General features: G+C 35.6%; 1 pseudogene; it reads left to right on the top strand.

The window, feature by feature from the left end:
• The first annotated feature begins 10,350 nt into the window (after window positions 1-10,350).
• On the top strand, window positions 10,351-10,939 carry LOC127546761 (40S ribosomal protein S8-like; annotated as a pseudogene).
• Window positions 10,940-15,203: the final 4,264 nt, after the last annotated feature.

The raw sequence follows: 15,203 nt of genomic DNA, 5'->3' as shown, positions 1-15,203 counted from the left end.
CTCTACTTCAGATTATGACACTTGCTTAGAAATTGGTCATATTTTGTGGTTTCATAATTCTGGAAGCTTAAATAAGACTCTTTTGATATAAAGACTTTTCCCATTGCTATTAATATGCAGGGGGTTCAATACTTAAAAATTCTCTTTTGCTTTCATAAGAATTTGTCATTTGGTACAAGTGTTGGAACACTACTGCAATGTAAATGGAACAGCTAAAGTTCTGTTTTGAAAAAACATCTTTCAGGTGATAGTTGCTGGATGCTATAAACTGAATGAATTATCAGGGCCTTTGTGAAGCAATATATAAATAATTTCTCTCAAGCCCTCTGTCTTATTATTCTATTAGTGCAGTGTGGTTTCTCTTGGATTTGATTTGCTCTCAGCCAATCAAGAACCCCTGAGCTCAGTATTCCAATAAACTGTAATTCAGCCAGCATTATGACAGTTTAAGAATCAGTTTTACAGCTTAATTTGCCAATGGCCCACTACCACACATCACTTAAAACCTGAATCCTAATCTACTGATGGACCCATTCAAATGAATTGCTAAACTCTGAGAAGCAGAGCTGGTGGCTATGCTCTTAATTAAATGAAGAACATCTTCCCTGAGGGGCTGGGATCAATTAGATCAGCTTGCCTTTTACATAGTCTGTCTTTTTCCTTCCTTCCTTCCTCCCTCCCTCCCTCCTTCCTTCCTTCCCTCCTTCTTTCCTTCTTTCCCTCCTTCCCTCCTTCCCTCCCTCCCTTCCCTCTCTCCCTCCTTCCCTTCCTCTTTCCCTCCCTCCTTCCTTCCTATTCTTTCCTTCCTCCCTCCCTTCCTCCCTTTTTCCATTCCTTCCTTTTTTTTCCTTTCTCCCTTCCTCTTGTCCTCCGTTCCTTCCTCCCTCCCTCCCTTCTTTCCTTCTTTCCTCTCTTCCTCTATCTCCTTTCTTCCCGTCCTCTCTTCACCCTTTCCTTGCTCTCTCCCTTCCTTCTCCCTTCCCCTTTCCTCCTTCCCCCTTCCCCCTTCCCTCTTCCCCTTTCTCCCTTCCCCTTTCCCCTTTCCCCTTTTCCCTTTCCCCTTTCCCCTTTTCCCTTTCCCTGTCCCCTTTCTCCTTTTCCTCTTCCTCTTCCTCTTCCTCTGTATTCAGTGAAGGGTGGATCCATCTCTGATTATGAGGGAAGTTTCAGCTATAGCTTGTCTGGTGCTTTGGAAGAGCTCAGTATACATCTTCTTTTTTAGAAGAGAAAAAAATGAGATAAGAGAGGGTAGAGCCACCCATAATGTCATGTTTTCCCTTTCCACTATGTTTGACACTCTGAAAACAAATAATTCTGCATTATGAATTTCAGAGCCCCAGACTGCAGTACATCAGAAGAGCTTGGTGCTAACTAAAGAAGCAAAATTCAAGTATCAAGCTGTAATAGTTCTGGATACTCAACCCACTAAATTCACTGATGGAATTTGAGTGAAAGATTTGAACATTTTGCCATGGGCATAAGTTTTCTAATACAAGTAAATGCTTCTAAAAGGAAGGAAAAGGAAAAGCCTTTAAATTGTGGCTTAAGACCTCTCAGTTGGTTTAGCTTTTGGAACACTGTCATTCTTCTGGCTCTTTCTCCTCCTGGGTTAGGTAGAGAAGATTCATAGGATCAAGGGAAAATCACCTTTGAAAGTAAAGTAAAGGTTTTCTTATTGATCAGAGTGGCAGATGGGATTAGCTATGGTTGTTTGCTTGGCAAGATTTCTCTGGGTTAATTTCATCTCAGTATTCTCAATTAGAACCTCAAAGATAGTAGCAAAAATAGATAGAAAGGTGACTTAGATATGTAGGTAGAAAAATTACTTTATCATTTTTCTCTCTTAAAAAGCTATTTGGAAGGGATGATGTCAAGCCTCATAGGTTTAGAGTGTACATGTTGTGAAAATTTTTAAAAAATCAAGGGAAAAGGGAAATCACACAGGCACATGATTAAAATCTTTACACAATTAGTGGGATAACACTAAACTTTAACTGACTTCTTTTGTTTAAAGTGGTTGTCTTACTAAGAAGAACAAGAGGAATCCACATATAAAGATTTACCTTAATAACAAAATCTTTCTTGTCACATGCCACTTTTTTCTTTTTTTGGTAAAACAGGTCCGATTCAGGCCATTGGAATGAAATCAGACCCTCATGGCCCATTTGGCAATTAATAATTAGCCATATATGATTTGGCCCAAAGCAACTTTTTGATGATGGTCATGCTGTTCCAAAAGTACCACAGAGAGAACTGGAACTTTTGGTAGATTTTTCTATTCATATGTCTAGAAATTTATTGCAACAGCCTGAATCTTATATCCATGAGCCAAACAATGACAGTTTGTTTCAATACTTCTTAAGGAGAAACAAAAACAAAAAGAAAACAAAAACTCACAAAAATTAGATTAATTTACATGGCATAAGGCCTTAGAAAAAGCCAGCCAAGACTACATGGAAAGCCCTATATGGAAAGACTACATGGAAAAAATTACTGCTTCTGTCACTCTCCTGAAAAGACATTTCACCTCCATTCTACAACTGTTTCCCCTCACTTAAAGAAATATTGAGAAACAATTTGAGAGAGCTTGTGTTCTTTGCATGCTGTCATTGTAAAGATCAAACCTTAAATAATCAACTGATATAGGTAACAAAGGAAAAGGTGTGGATGTCCATCAATTGGGGAATGGCTGAACAAATTGTGGTGCATGAAGGTAATGGAATAGTATTGTTCTATAAAAAATGATGAACAAGCTGATTATAGAAAGGCCTGGAAAGATTTATTTGAACTGATACTGAGCAAAACAAGCAGAAACAAGAATACACTGATAACAGCAAGATGATCAACTATGAAAGGCTTGATTCTTTTCAGTAATTCAGTGATCCTAAGTAGTACCAATAGACTGGACAGAAAATGCCATCTGCATCCAGAAAAAGAATTAAGGAAACTGAATATAAATCAACACATGCTATGTTCACTTCTTTTTTTCTGGATTTTTTTTTTTGTCTCTCACATGGTTTTCCCCTTTTGTTCTGATTTTTCTTTCCCAACATGATTCATAAAGTAATGTGTATTGAAAATAAATTCCCTACAATAAAATAAATGAATAAATAAATAAAAATTCAACTGTTATGGGAGGCGAATTATCAACTCAATTTCACATTCATATTATATATATGAATTACTTTCCTCCTTATATATATATATATATATATATTTGCACACACATATCTAGAAGCATACATACAGACACATATACAAATATATATACAAATATAGGCATATAAAATCAGTGTACAATCCAAAAGAGACTACTCCCTTCCTTTATACAGTATTTTTCTACCTTTAACATTTGCCCCTTAAATATTAACTTAGAAAAAAATTATATATATATGTGTATGTGTGCGCACACACACACACACACACACACAGAGATATATTTTCCCTGCCCTTTGCATGATAAAGGTTTCAATAAATGTGATATCCGAAAAGAAACTCACTGCCTATTCAACATACTCAGATGCAATGATTTGATATCTCTGTGGAAAGATGAACTGATTGTCCAAGATAGCTTTGATTCAGACAAGACTAGAGCCTCAATATTGAAAGAAAGTTATTTGATAAATGTGTGTTTTTCCCTTTTGCTTAAAAGGAACTTATTATATGTACAGCTGCTATCTGAGTGAAATTAATGCTGAAGTGAAGCTCAGTATTACAAAGTAAAATGGAGCCTGCTCTCTTATCAAACTGAAAGACATTGTGATGCAGCAGGAAGACTGAACTTTGGCCAGTTCAAGAACACTAATTCAAATAATAATAATAATAATAAAAGATAAGACAAAAGCTTTAAAAATACTAACATCTATTTCAAGTGAGGCTATCTGCTACCCAGAAAACAGACTCTTCATAAATATAATAAAATGAATTTCACCAAAAAGAATTACCCTAAGTAGGGGTAATAGCTTTAATTTTTTAAAGAGGTATTTCAATGAGATCACTTAAGTCAGGAAGATTTGAGTTCATATTTATCTGTATAACTAGCTCTGTGATTCTGGACACATTAGTAAACTTTAGTTTCCATAAATGTAAAATGGGAATATTATTAGTACCCAGGGAAGTTGTGCAAATCAAGAGACATTTGTAAAACACTTGGCACACAGTAGGTATTACAAATGTTTATTTTTTTTCCTTCTTTATCACCTCCCCTCATTTTTTTTTAGTCACCCAAAACATCAACTCCACAGAATGGATTCCTAGCTACCAGAGGGCTCAAGTCATAAACCATCTCAATTATTTAAGTCCTGTATTCTGGGGGAAACTTCCCCAAATCATTCAAATTCAATTGGGCTTAGTTCAGTGTGCAACTGTGTTGCTCTGTTCCAAACAAATGCTCTTTGGGCTTAACAGGGATGAGAGCATCAGGGCACAGAGCTGATGTCCAAAGAGAATTTTAATGTGCAGAGAGGAAAAGAAAAAGAGAGAGGAGGAAAAAGGCTCACTCTTCAATGTCAGGAATTGCTCTTTAATGGATCTACCTTTGAATCAAAATTTGATGGCTGACTGGCACATGGTGTGTACTGCTCCTAGCTCATGAAGGGCTGACACCAAAGCAAACCCCTTGCTGATCAGATGTACTGTATCAGTTTCTTTGACAGAGTCTAGAAAAAGAGGTTTTGGTGAATTGTTTGTAATAAGCAGAGACACTTTCTTTCCCATGTGGTTAAATTAACATTTTTAAATGGCCAGTAACCAGGGGGAAAATGTTGTTAAGGAGAATTCCCTTCCAGCAAAAAAAAAAAAAAAGAATCATTTTCATCATTCTGAAGTTCAACATTTAGAGATAGGGACTTAGTTTTTCTTTGTTTCACAGGCACTTTACTGATAACCATGAAATACGCAAAGCCCTAGAGGAAGACCCACAGGACACCGAGTGGAACCTCTCTGGAGAATCTAATGAAGAACATAGACAAGATTTACCCAGAAAATGAAGCCATGAATGCCTCATATGATACATAACAGGAGAGGGAATACTCACATGGAGGAAGTCATTATTTCATTGAGCATAGAATACATACTAAATGCTTCCCAAATATAATGATTTCCTTGGGAAAATGTGAATTTTCACATTCATCTAGCTCTGCTGCATCCTTGTGATATATATACCTGGTTAGATTGAACAAAAATGGATAGAATGAAAACCACTTAACTTGGCTTATCTTATAAGTGAAGTCTTATAAGCACTGGTTACTTTCCACAGGTTATTGTAACACAGCCTTTGACACCTAATTTTGAAAAACTTAAGTTTAACCACATCTCATGAACTTCAGAGTTTAAGTCCTCTTAAGATACTTTCTTTGTAGCACTGCCCTTACACTGGACATTTAGTTTTTCTTAATAATAAGCACATAACAGTCAAAGATTCAGATGTTAAAAGATCAGAGCCTTGAAGAAATTTATTTGCACAGGAGAACCTGATTTCAAATCTGACCTCAGACACTTAAAACTTACTAGCTGTGAGATCCTGAGCAAGACACTTAACTCCAATTGCCTTATGTCACCCCCCTCCCCCTCAAAAAAGAAAAGAAAGGTGATACAAAATAAGTAAGATCAATAAAACAATAAAAATGATTAAAATTTGTTTGTAGGGAACAGATGTAGAGATATAATTTAGATCTCTGACATGGAACAGGCTTCTGGTAACTTTGAAATATTTAGCCATCATTGGTCTCTACCAGGTCTATAACCTCTGGACAATACTGCTTTGCTAGATATATAATCTTTTTGATTTTGTGCTGTTCTATGCATAATCTTCACTGTACATTGCTTTCCTGGATGCTGCCAGGCACAGCCCCACATGGCTATGAAGCATCTCTTGGCTTCAGCCAAACTTCTTAGCTACAGTGCTATCTCCCTTTAATGAAAAGAAAGAGCTTTGATAAACTTTTATTTCAAAGATAAAGATTTAAAGAACTATAGTTCTTTTTGTTTTTTCCTATTTTTTTTTAAATTTTTATTTAATAATTACTTTATATTGACAGAATCCATGCCAGGGTAATTTTTTTTTACAACATTATCCCTTGCACTCGTTTCTGTTCCGATTTTTTTCCCCTCCCTCCCTCTACCCCCTCTCCTAGATAGCAAGCAGTCTTTTATATGTTGGATATGTTGCAGTATATTCTAGATACAATATATGTTTGCAGAACCGAACAGTTCTCTTGTTGCATAGGGAGAATTGGATTCAGAAGGTATAAATAACCCGGGAAGAAAAACAAAAATGCAGATAGTTCACATTCGTTTCCCAGTGTTCTTTCTTTGGGTGTAGCTGCTTTTGTCCGTCATTTATCAATTGAAACTCAGTTAGGTCTCTTTGTCAAAGAAATCCACTTCCATCAAAATATGTCCTCATACGCAATCTGGAATTATGCCCCAAAAGTTATCAAACTGTGCATACCCTTTGATCCAGCAGTGTTTCTATTGGGCTTATATCCCAAAGAAATGCTAAAGAAGGGAAAGGGACCTGTGTGTACCAAAATGTTTGTAGCAGCCCTGTTTGTAGTGGCTAGAAACTGGAAAATGAATGGATGCCCATCAATTGGAGAATGGCTGGGTAAATTGTGGTATGTGAATGTTATGGAATATTATTGCTCTGTAAGGAATGACCAGCAGGATGAATACAGAGAGGCTTGGAGAGACCTACATGGACTGATGCTAAGTGAGATGAGCAGAACCAGGAGATCATTATACACTTCGACAACGATATTGTATGAAGATGTATTCTGATGGAAGTGGATTTCTATGACAAAGAGACCTAACTGAGTTTCAATGGATAAATGATGGACAGAGACAGCTACACCCAGAGAAGGAACACTGGGAAATGAATGTGAACTATTTGCATTTTTGATTTTCTTCCCGAGTTATTTTTACCTTCTGAATCCAATTCTCCCTGTGCAACAGGAGAACTGTTCGGTTCTGCAAATATGTATTGTATCTAGGATATACTGCAACATATTTAACATATATAGGACTGCTTGCCATCTTGGGGGGGGTGGAGGGATGGAGGGGAAAAAACGAAACATAAGCGAGTGCAAGGGATAATGTTGTAACAAATTACCCTGGCATGGATTCTGTCAATACAAAGTTATTATTAAATAAAATAAAATTTAAATTAAAAAAATATGTCCTCATACAATATCGTTGTCAAAGTGTATAATGATCTCCTGGTTCTGCTCATTTCACTTAGCATCAGTTCATGTAAGTCTCGCCAGTCCTCTCTGTATTCATCCTGCTGGTCATTTCTTACAGAACAATAATATTCCATAACATTCATATACCACAATTTACCGAGCCATTCTCCAATTGATGGGCATCCATTCATTTTCCAGTTTCTAGCCACCACAAATAGGGCTGCTACAAACATTTTGGCACATACAGGTCCCTTTCCCTTCTTTAGTATTTCTTTGGGATATAAGCCCAATAGAAACACTGCTGGATCAAAGGGTATGCACAATTTGATAATTTTTTGGGCATAATTCCAGATTGCTCTCCAGAATGATTGGATTCGTTCACAACTCCACCAATAATGCATTAGTGTCCCAGTTTTCCCGCATCCCCTCCAACATTCATCATTATTTTTTCCTGTCATCTTAGCCAATCTGACAGGTGTGTAGTGGTATCTCAGAGTTGTCTTAATTTGCATTTCTCTAATCAATAATGATTTGGAACACTCTTTCATATGAGTGGTAATAGTTTCGATTTCATCCTCTGAAAATTGTCTGTTCATATCCTTTGACCATTTATCAATTGGAGAATGGCTTGATTTCTTATAAATTTGAGTCAGTTCTCTATATATTTTGGAAATGAGGCCTTTATCAGAACCTTTAACTGTGAAGATGTTTTCCCAGTTTGTTGCTTCCCTTCTAATCTTGTTTGCATTAGTTTTGTTTGTACAAAGGCTTTTTAATTTGATGTAATCAAAATTTTCCATTTTGTGATCAGTAATGGTCTCTAGTTCATCTTTGGTCACAAATTTCTTTCTCCTCCACCAGTCTGAGAGATAAACTATTCTATGTTCCTCTAATTTATTTATAATCTCGTTCTTTATGCCTAGGTTATGGACCCATTTTGATCTTATCTTGGTATATGGTGTTAAGTGTGGGTCCATACCTAATTTCTGCCATACTCATTTCCAATTATCCCAGCAGTTTTTATCAAATAATGAATTCTTTTCCCAGAAGTTAGGGTCTTTGGGTTTGTCAAACACTAGATTGCTATAGTTGACTATTCTGTCTTGTGAACCTAACCTTTTCCACTGATCCACTAATTTATTTCTTAGCCAATACCAAATGGTTTTGGTGACTGCTGCTTTATAATATAATTTTAGATCAGGTACAGTTAGGCCACCTTCATTTGATTTTTTTTTCATTAATTCCCTTGAGATTCTTGACTTTTTATTGTTCCATATGAATTTTGTTGTTATTTTTTCTAGATCATTAAAATATTTTCTTGGAAGTCTGATTGGTATAGCACTAAATAAATAGATTAGTTTAGGGAGTATTGTCATCTTTATTATGTTCGCTTGGCCGATCCAAGAGCACTTAATATTTTTCCAATTATTTAAGTCTGACTTTATTTGTGTGGAGACTTTTTTATAATTTTGCTCATATAATTCCTGACTTTCCTTTGGTAGATAGATTCCCCAATATTTTATGCTATCAACAGTTATTCTGAGTGGAATTTCTCTTTGTATCTCTTGCTGTTGGGTTTTGTTGGTGATGTATAAAAATGCTGAGGATTTATGGGGATTTATTTTGTGGCCAGCTACTTTGCTAAAATTATGAATTATTTCTAATAGCTTTTTAGTAGAATCTCTGGGGTTCTCTAGGTATACCATCATATCATCTGCAAAGAGTGATAGTATGGTTTCCTCATTGCCTACTCTAATTCCTTTAATATCTTTCTCGACTCTTATTGCCGAGGCTAGTGTTTCTAATACGATATTAAATAATAATGGTGATAGTGGGCAACCTTGCTTCACTCCAGATCTTACTGGGAAAGGTTCCAGTTTTTCCCCATTGCATATGATGCTTACTGATGGTTTTAAATATATGCTCCTGACTATTTTAAGGAAAAGTCCATTTATTCCTATGCTCTCAAGTGTTTTTATTAGGAATGAATGTTGGATTTTATCAAATGCTTTTTCTGCATCTATTGAGATGATCATATGGTTTTTGTTTTTTTGGTTATTGATATAGTCAATTATGCTAATAGTTTTCCTAATATTGAACCAGCCCTGCATTCCTGGTATAAATCTTACTTGGTCATAGTGTATTATCCTGGTGACGATTTTCTGTAATCTTTTTGCTAATATTTTATTTAAGATTTTAGCATCAATATTCATTAGGGAGATTGGTCTATAATTTTCTTTCTTTGTTTTCAGCCTACCTGGTTTAGGTATTGGTACCATGTCTGTGTCATAAAAGGAGTTTGGTAGGACTCCTTCAATCCCTATTTTTTCAAATAGTTTATTTAGCATTGGAGTTAATTGTTCTTTAAATGTTTGGTAGAATTCACATGTAAATCCATCTGGTCCTGGGGATTTTTGCTTAGGGAGTTGATTGATAGTTTGAAGAACTATAGTTCTTTTAAAAAAGTAGTCACACAGCCAGAGGTCTGCCTAAACCTTTTTAGGGTGGGAAGTAGAGAGAGAATTCTTCTTCCCCACCCCATTATGGAGTAATTTGTATTTTTCTATTCAGAACCTTAGCTATAAAACCTCTCATTTCCAATAAGAAATTCTTTGAACCAGATACAAAGTTCTGTTAATATGTGTGGGTCATAAAACAAATTTTGATTGTCATCTATATAATATTACTCATCCAAGAGCTGTCAAATACCTTGTGTCCTTTAGTCTTCCTATCTCTAACTTATCTTGTTCTAGCATTTTCCCCCAAAAGATAAGTGGGCAGGAAAAAGTCACAAAAACAAAAACTATTTGGAGGCAAGATCATTTCTTCTTTTATCTGTTTGTTCATATTTATGCCTTTCATATCCAGATAAGCATAGAAAGGCTAATGGAGTTTGATCTCATCATTACCCTTAATAGTTTAAAAGCACTTTAAACTCTTTACTCACAAAACATACATGATTGAAACTCCAGGAGAATGAGTATTAACACAGTACTTTATACAACCATAAGCTTTCTTTACAATTAACTAGTTGGTCTTTATGTTTTGAAGACTTGAAGACAATGCTTTTGCTGACAAAAGCTGTTATAATGAGATCTCTGGAAGCTACCATCTCGAAGAGCAACTAAAATGTATTTAACAGTTCACCAGCTCTTTGCTCCTAATCATGGGGATCTCTCCCGACAACTGGCACAAATGCACAGGGGAAAGTTCAAGTCCTACCCCAATAAGTGCAAGTATAAGCTGGGCTGCCCTCCAGTCAATACCAAGATGGGCTTCCACTGCAGCCACACCAGGTGAGTCCACAGGGTGGTGAGGCTGCAGATGGACATTATCTTGGGGCTCCCAGTGCAGTACCGGAAAAACAAGAATTATTGATGTGGTCTACAATGCATCCAGCAATGAGATGATCCGGACCAAGACACTGGTGAAGAATTGCATTGTGCTCAATAGTATTTCATATTGCCAGTGGTATGAGTCCCACTATTCTCTGCCCTTGGCCAGAAAAAGGGAAGAAGGGAAGAAGGAGCAAAGCTGACTCCTGAGGAGGAAGAAATTTTAAATAAAAAGCAATAAAAAAAAAAGATTCAGAAGAAATATGAGGAGTTGAAGAACATTAAGATCAGCTCACTCCTGAAGGTACAGGAAAGCCCTTTGCCTGTACTGCATCAAGATCAGGTCAGTGTGGCTGAGCAGATGGCTATGTGCTTGAGGGCAAAGAGCTGGAGTCCTATTTGAGAAAAATCAAAGCCTGAAAGGGCAAATAAATCCTAATTTAGACATTCATTAGATAAATTCCCATATTGTTAAAGAAAAACCAAAGCAAAAACAAAAACAAAACAGTTCACCAGCACTGTTTTTTGCTTATAGGGACCTCAAATCTCTGAAATAGTGAATTCTGATATACAAGTTAGCCAAGATCAATCTACTCATTAGTAAATATTAAGTAAATGACTTCTAAGTGCTAGCCACTATTCTAAGCACTGGAGACACAAAAAGGGGCAAAGGACAGTCCCTGGCTTTAAGGAACTTACAATCTAATGGAGATAACAACATGCAAACAAATATATACCAAAGTAAGATATATATGCATACACATACATATATATGTATGTGTGTATAATAGTATATCATATCGATAATGGATAGGAAATAATTAGCAGAAGGAAGGCATTGGAATTAAGAGGCATTAGAAAGTGAAAGCATTAAAAAGGTTGGAGAAAGCTTTTTGTAGGAGACAGGACTTTAGTTGTGACTTAAAGAAAGTCAGAAGTGGAAGGAGAGAATTGCAGGAAGATGAACAGCCTGAGAGAATACCTGGAAGTGAGAAATGGAGTGTTTTCTTCATAGCATAGGCAGGACAGTGTCACTACTTAGAAGAATTCTGGTAGAGAGTAAAGTGTAAAAATACTAGAAAAGCAGGAGGTGACTAGTTATTAAGGACTTTGAATACCAAAAAGAGTATGGCTCTGGAAGGTAACAAGAAGCCAGTGGAGTTTATTAAGGGATGTATGTTTTATAAGACTATATTTTTGTTCTTTCAATTTCTATTTTACCATGTGGTTCTGGAATACTAGGATAGTTTTCCTTGATAATTTATTGAAAAATGATGTCTAGACACTCCTAATCATGGCTTTTAGGTAGACCAATAATTTAAAAAATTTTCCAGGTCATTTGTTTTTTCCAATGAGACATTTGACATTATTTTTATTTTTTATTATTCTGGTTTTATTGTTTCTTGATTTCTCTATTTGCTCAATTCTATTTTTAAGGAATTGTTTTCAATAAAAATTTTTAAAAAGAAATTATTTTCTTCAATGAGTTTTTGTATCTCTTTTCTCATTTGGCCAATTTTGCTTTTTTAAGACATTCTTCTTATTAGCTTTTTGTTCTTTTGCATCACTCTCATTTCTCTTCCCATTTTTTTTTCCTATACCTCTCTTACTTGATTTTCAAGATCCCTTTTGAGTTCTTCCATGACCTGAGACCAATTCTTATTTTTGTTGGAGGGTTTGGATATGGGAATTTAAACTTTGTTATCTTCTTGTGTGAGTGTTCTGATCCTTCTTGTCACAATAGTCACTTTCTATGGTCAGTCTTTTTCTGTTGCCTGATCATTTCCCCAGTCTATTACTTAGCTTTTAACTCTTTGTGAAAATAGGATTCTGTTTCCAGGGTACAAATTTCAATATCCCAAATTTCAGAAGTTTTGTGTAGATATTTTCAGAGAACCTTCTATGTTTTAAGTTCTTCCAAGATGATATGATCAAAGAAGAAGTATGTTTACTATTCTTTGGCCTATGCTGTGGTCTGTGAGTGAACAGGAACACTCTTTTCAGCTCTGGAGGGATCCCAATCCCCTTTGGCTGTAAGTTCTAGTATGCTAATACTCTTCCTCATCCTTCCTCAACATGACTATGTCCCAGATCTGAATATGGGCAAAGTAACAGAGAACTGTCTCAGTGCTAGTTAAGAGATTTCCTACTGATCAGTTGTTCAATCCTCTTACCATCTATGGGCTAAAACTTCTGGAAGCCACTACTGACACTGTTGCTGCCATGGTTGCTATGGGTACTAATGCCAGTTCAGTGGTTCCAACAGCCCACTTCTGGTTTACTGGCTTACCATGGTCCTTTTCTCCTAGTTTGGAGTAAGGAAAGACTTGAGGCAAACAAATCTATTAGCAGACTATTGAAATAGTCCAGGCATGAGATGATAATTGCCTGGAATAAAATGGTTCTGGTGTCAAAGGAAAGAAGGGTATATATTCAAGAGGTGTGCAAAAGCTGTGTGTATAGAGGGGCTAGGAGGAAAAATATGTGTGTGTGTGTGTGTGTGTGTGTGTGTGTGTGTGTGTGTGTTAGTTATTATCAACAAGCTTCATCAATAGCTTGGATATGGAAAGTGAGAGATAATGAGGAATCCAGAATCCTAAATTATGACCCTGACGACCTGGAAAATTGAATAGAAAAAATAGGAAGACGAGGAGACAGAAAATGTCTTTCTCCTCCCTACCCCAGCTGTTGGCCAAAAATATTAACTTTTAAAGAAAGAGAAGTGTTTTTAAAAAGGAGAGAGAGGAAAAAAGAAAAAAAGAAAGGAAAAGTGAAAGGGAACATAAAATAACGAGACATTCAAGAACCTTATGAAAGATAATCATTCTTCTACAATTGGTATTCATATACCTCTCCTATGGAAAAGCATTATTGATATAGTAAAAAAAGAATTCTGAATTCAAACTTTAGAAAAACTGAACTCAAATCTCAGTTATGAAACTGATAAACAGTGTGAAACATTTACTATCATATCCCTAATGTGTTCAAAGTGATAAAGACATAAAAAAGAACTCTGAAGAATTGAAGTGAAAGATATCATCAAGAAATGGTATAAAGAGAAAATACAATGATCTGATATCAAAAACAAGGAATGACACATAGAGAGACAAAGTTCTCCCTTGAATCCTTGAAATGTTAGGAGGATATAAAGAAGCTTTGTCAAATATATTGAATAGATCCCTAGTGTTCACTGTATGATAGAACATGGATCTATTTCACAGAGTCAGTTGATTTGATGGATAGTGATGTATGATACATTTTGGCAAAGCAGTTGAGATTAAGTGACTTACCCAGAGTCACACAGGTACTAAGTATTAAGTGTCTGAGGCAGGATTTGAACTCAAGTCCTCCTGACTCCAAGGCCAACAGTCTATCCACTACCCATCTAACTGTTCCTATATAATATATTTTTGAGAAGACTTTCCAAATAAATGAAATCATGGATCCATTCAAATATTTGAGTATATTGGCTTAAGCTCCTCTAGTATACTTGCCCTTATGATTATTAATTGAGAACTATCTTAGCCAGATTTTAACAACTTTTTAAAAAGAATATGTTTCAAAAAAACATGAAATATTTTAAAGTTTAATATCTGCATTTTAAACATTTTCAGCATCACTTCCTTGAATCTAGAAAATCAACAAAGAGATAAATCAACCCTTGATTTATAGGGTTTCTGATTTCTGAGATATGAATGCTAGCACTAAAAATTTAACAACTGACTCCTATGAGAAATATACAAGTTAATTCTAGAATACTCCTGGTGCATACTTACTATACACTTCTCCATTTCCCTGTATGCATTACTCATTTTTAATTCTTCAGAGGCAGCTGTCTCATGTTTCAACGCTATAGAATAATAGGAACAGAACCTTAGTATTAAAAAAAAAATGGACCTTTGCTTTTGTGAGAAACATATTTAGTAATAACAGTAGCTAACATTTATTACATAGGACATTAATGTTTACAAGGCATATTACAAATATTTCATTTTATCTGAACAAGGAGATAGGGGTTATTATTACCATTCCAACTTTACAGACGAGGAAAGACAGATTAAGTGACTTGCTCAGGATCATGATTAGTGAATGTCTGGATCCACATTTGAACCTGATTCTAAGTTCAGCACTTTACCCATGGAGACATGTAGCTAGCTACATGAGTTAATCATCTTTAAAATTTTCTGATGACAAAATATCATACTTTTCTCTATCTATAGTGTCTGAGCCAATTATATATCCTGATAGACAACCTTTATAAAGTGTACATCCAAATGCATATTGAAATCTGAGTGAGCAATACTCCCCAACTTAGTTTTTTTTTCCTTTTTTTTTTTTTAAATGTAGATATACAGGCCGCCTCCAATTGAGTGATTATAGATTTATTTCAGGTAGCTCTGCATTGTCCTGGGGTTTGTTGAAATCAACACAATGTCATTTGGAGGACTTCATTATCCACAGGGAATCCAACTTCAACCTGTATTCTGTATTGGATATCCAGCAGATATTTACATAAAGAAAAAGAAAAGAATCACAGGAAAAGACCTTTGCTTAAATCAAGTCAAGTCAAGAACCATTTATTAAGTTCCTGCTATGTGTTAGGTACTGTGCTAAGTGTTGGGACTGCAAAGAAAAGCTAAATACAACCCATAATCTTAAGGAACTCACAGTCTAATGGGAGAAA

Source organism: Antechinus flavipes, chromosome 2, assembly GCF_016432865.1.
Source record: "Antechinus flavipes isolate AdamAnt ecotype Samford, QLD, Australia chromosome 2, AdamAnt_v2, whole genome shotgun sequence".
In the NCBI taxonomy this organism is placed as follows: Eukaryota; Metazoa; Chordata; class Mammalia; order Dasyuromorphia; family Dasyuridae; genus Antechinus; species Antechinus flavipes.
Note: the sequence above shows the minus strand (reverse complement) of the source record. Positions and strands in the feature narration are given on the sequence as shown.